Below are 5,060 nucleotides of genomic sequence, written 5' to 3' on the forward strand. Positions count from 1 at the left end.
ACTTTAGCGATTCGATCCATCATGATAAAAGTTAGAACTCTTCTGGGGGCTATCAGAACACAGAAATATTGGAGAAATTCGCAAAAAAATTATACTCAAAAATTTCGAACTTTGACTGATATAAGTCTTTCGTTTTTCACTTTAGCGGTTCGATCCATCATGATAAAAGTTAGAACTCTTCTGAGGGCTATCAAAACACAGAGATACTGCAGAAAGTCGCAAAAAAAATTGTACTCAAAATTTCTAACTTTGACTGATACAAGTCTTTCGTTTTTCACTTTAGCGGTTCGATCCATCATGATAAAAGTTAGAACTCCTCCGGAGGCTATCAGAACACAGAGATATTGTAGAATATGGCAAAAAAAATTTTGCTCAAATATTTCGAACTTTGACTGATATAAGTCTTTCGTTTTTCACTTTAGCGATTCGATCCATCATGATAAAAGTTAGAACTCTTCTGGGGGCTATCAGAACACAGAAATATCGGAGAAATTCGCAAAAAAATTATACGCAAAAATTTCGAACTTTGACTGATATAAGTCTTTCGTTTTTCACTCTAACGATTCGATCCACCATGATACAAGTTAGAACTCTTCTGGGGGCTATCACAACAAAGAAATATCGGAGAAATTCGCAAAAAAATTATACTCAAAAATTTCGAACTTTGACTGATGTAAGTCTTTCGTTTTTCACTTTAGCGATTCAATCCATCATGATAAAAGTTAGAACTCTCCTGGGGGCTATCACAACACAGAAATATTGTATAATGTGGCAAAAAAAATTTTGCTAAAAAATTTCGAACTTTGACTGATACAAGACTTTCGATTTTCACTTCAGCGATTCGATCCATCATGATAAAAGTTAGAACTCTTCTGGGGGCTATCAGAACACAGAAATATTGGAGAAATTCGCAAAAAAATTATACTCAAAAATTTCGAACTTTGACTGATATAAGTCTTTCGTTTTTCACTTTAGCGGTTCGATCCATCATGATAAAAGTTAGAACTCTTCTGAGGGCTATCAAAACACAGAGATACTGCAGAAAATCGCAAAAAAAATTGTACTCAAAATTTCTAACTTTGACTGATACAAGTCTTTCGTTTTTCACTTTAGCGATTCGATCCATCATGATAAAAGTTAGAACTCTTCTGGGGGCTATCACAACACAGAAATATTGGACAAAATCGAAAGGAAATTGTACTCAAAATTTCAAACTTTGACTGATATAACTCTTTCGTTTATCACTTTAGCGATTCGATCCATCAGGATACAAGTTAGAACTCTTCTGGGGGCTATCACAACAAAGAAATATCGGAGAAATTCGCAAAAACATTATACTCAAAAATTTCGAACTTTGACTGATGTAAGTCTTTCGTTTTTCACTTTAGCGATTCAATCCATCATGATAAAAGTTAGAACTCTCCTGGGGGCTATCACAACACAGAAATATTGTATAATGTGGCAAAAAAAATTTTGCTAAAAAATTTCGAACTTTGACTGATACAAGACTTTCGATTTTCACTTTAGCGATTCGATCCATCATGATAAAAGTTAGAACTCTTCTGGGGGCTATCAGAACACAGAAATATTGGAGAAATTCGCAAAAAAAATTTTTCTCAAAAATTTTGGTCTGATATAAGTCTTTCGTTTTTCACTTTAGCGATTCGATCCATCATGATACAAGTTAGAACTCTTCTAGGGGCTATCACAACACAGAAATATCGGAGAAATTCGCAAAAAAATTATACTCAAAAATTTCGAACTTTGACTGATACAAGTCTTTCGTTTTTTACTTTAGCGATTCGATCCATCATGATAAAAGTTAGAACTCCTCCGGAGGCTATCAGAACACAGAGATATTGTAGAATATGGCAAAAAAAATTTTGCTCAAATATTTCGAACTTTGACTGATATAAGTCTTTCGTTTTTCACTTTAGCGATTCGATCCATCATGATAAAAGTTAGAACTCTTCTGGGGGCTATCAGAACACAGAAATATCGGAGAAATTCGCAAAAAAATTATACTCAAAAATTTCGAACTTTGACTGATATAAGTCTTTCGTTTTTCACTTTAGCGATTCAATCCATCATGATAAAAGTTAGAACTCTTCTGGGGGCTATCAGAACACAGAGATATTGGGGAAATTCGCAAAAAAAGTTTTACGCAAAAATTTCGAACTTTGACTGATACAAGTCTTTCGTTTTTCACTTTAGCGATTCGATCCATCATGATAAAAGTTAGAACTCTTCTGGGGGCTATCAGAACACAGAGATATTGGGGAAATTCGAAAAAAAAGTTTTACGCAAAAATTTCGAACTTTGACTGATACAAGTCTTTCGTTTTTCACTTTAGCGATTCGATCCATCATGATAAAAGTTAGAACTCTTCTGGGGACTATCACAACACAGAAATATTGGAGAAAATCGAAAAAAAATTGTACTCAAAATTTCGAACTTTGACTGATATAAGTCTGTCGTTTTTCACTTTAGCGATTCGATTCATCATGATAAAAGTTAGAACTCTTCTTGGGGCTATCACAACACAGAAATATTGTAGAATATGGCAAAAAAAATTTTGCTCAAAAATTTCGAACTTTGACTGATACAAGTCTTTCGTTTTTTACTTTAGCGATTCGATCAATCATGATAAAAGTTAGAACTCCTCCGGAGGCTATCAAAACACAGAGATGTTGGAGAAAGTCGCAAAAAAATTTTACTCAATGATTTCGAACTTTGACTGATATAAGTCTTTCGTTTTTCACTTTAGCGATTCGATCCATCATAACAAAAGTTAGAAGTTTTCTGGGAGCTATCAGAATACACAGATATTGGTGAAATTCGCAAAAAAAATTTTGGTCAAATATTTCGATCTCATATAAGTCTTTCGTTTTTCACTTTAGCGATTCGATCCATCACGATAAAAGTTAGAACTCCTCCGGAGGCTATCAGAACACAGAAATATTGTAGAATATGGCAAAAAAAATTTTGCTCAAAAATTTCGAACTTTGACTGATATAAGTCTTTCGTTTTTCACTTTAGCGATGCGATTCATCATGATAAAAGTTAGAACTCTTCTGAGGGCTATCAGAACACAGAAATATTGGAGAAATTCGCAAAAAAATTATACTCAAAAATTTCGAACTTTGACTGATATAAGTCTTTCGTTTTTCACTTTAGCGATTCGATGAATCATGATAAAAGTTAGAACTCTTCTGGGGGCTATCACAACACAGAAATATTGGAGAAATTCGCAAAAAAAATTTTACTAAAAAATTTCGAACTTTGACTGATATAAGTCTTTCGTTTTTCACTTTAGCGGTTCGATCCATCATGATAAAAGTTAGAACTCTTCTGAGGGCTATCAAAACACAGAGATACTGCAGAAAGTCGCAAAAAAAATTGTACTCAAAATTTCTAACTTTGACTGATACAAGTCTTTCGTTTTTCACTTTAGCGGTTCGATCCATCATGATAAAAGTTAGAACTCCTCCGGAGGCTATCAGAACACAGAGATATTGTAGAATATGGCAAAAAAAATTTTGCTCAAATATTTCGAACTTTGACTGATATAAGTCTTTCGTTTTTCACTTTAGCGATTCGATCCATCATGATAAAAGTTAGAACTCTTCTGGGGGCTATCAGAACACAGAAATATCGGAGAAATTCGCAAAAAAATTATACGCAAAAATTTCGAACTTTGACTGATATAAGTCTTTCGTTTTTCACTCTAACGATTCGATCCACCATGATACAAGTTAGAACTCTTCTGGGGGCTATCACAACAAAGAAATATCGGAGAAATTCGCAAAAAAATTATACTCAAAAATTTCGAACTTTGACTGATGTAAGTCTTTCGTTTTTCACTTTAGCGATTCAATCCATCATGATAAAAGTTAGAACTCTCCTGGGGGCTATCACAACACAGAAATATTGTATAATGTGGCAAAAAAAATTTTGCTAAAAAATTTCGAACTTTGACTGATACAAGACTTTCGATTTTCACTTCAGCGATTCGATCCATCATGATAAAAGTTAGAACTCTTCTGGGGGCTATCAGAACACAGAAATATTGGAGAAATTCGCAAAAAAATTATACTCAAAAATTTCGAACTTTGACTGATATAAGTCTTTCGTTTTTCACTTTAGCGGTTCGATCCATCATGATAAAAGTTAGAACTCTTCTGAGGGCTATCAAAACACAGAGATACTGCAGAAAATCGCAAAAAAAATTGTACTCAAAATTTCTAACTTTGACTGATACAAGTCTTTCGTTTTTCACTTTAGCGATTCGATCCATCATGATAAAAGTTAGAACTCTTCTGGGGGCTATCACAACACAGAAATATTGGACAAAATCGAAAGGAAATTGTACTCAAAATTTCAAACTTTGACTGATATAACTCTTTCGTTTATCACTTTAGCGATTCGATCCATCAGGATACAAGTTAGAACTCTTCTGGGGGCTATCACAACAAAGAAATATCGGAGAAATTCGCAAAAACATTATACTCAAAAATTTCGAACTTTGACTGATGTAAGTCTTTCGTTTTTCACTTTAGCGATTCAATCCATCATGATAAAAGTTAGAACTCTCCTGGGGGCTATCACAACACAGAAATATTGTATAATGTGGCAAAAAAAATTTTGCTAAAAAATTTCGAACTTTGACTGATACAAGACTTTCGATTTTCACTTTAGCGATTCGATCCATCATGATAAAAGTTAGAACTCTTCTGGGGGCTATCAGAACACAGAAATATTGGAGAAATTCGCAAAAAAAATTTTTCTCAAAAATTTTGGTCTGATATAAGTCTTTCGTTTTTCACTTTAGCGATTCGATCCATCATGATACAAGTTAGAACTCTTCTAGGGGCTATCACAACACAGAAATATCGGAGAAATTCGCAAAAAAATTATACTCAAAAATTTCGAACTTTGACTGATACAAGTCTTTCGTTTTTTACTTTAGCGATTCGATCCATCATGATAAAAGTTAGAACTCCTCCGGAGGCTATCAGAACACAGAGATATTGTAGAATATGGCAAAAAAAATTTTGCTC

Source organism: Solenopsis invicta, chromosome 3 (assembly GCF_016802725.1).
Source record: "Solenopsis invicta isolate M01_SB chromosome 3, UNIL_Sinv_3.0, whole genome shotgun sequence".
NCBI lineage: Eukaryota > Metazoa > Arthropoda > Insecta > Hymenoptera > Formicidae > Solenopsis > Solenopsis invicta.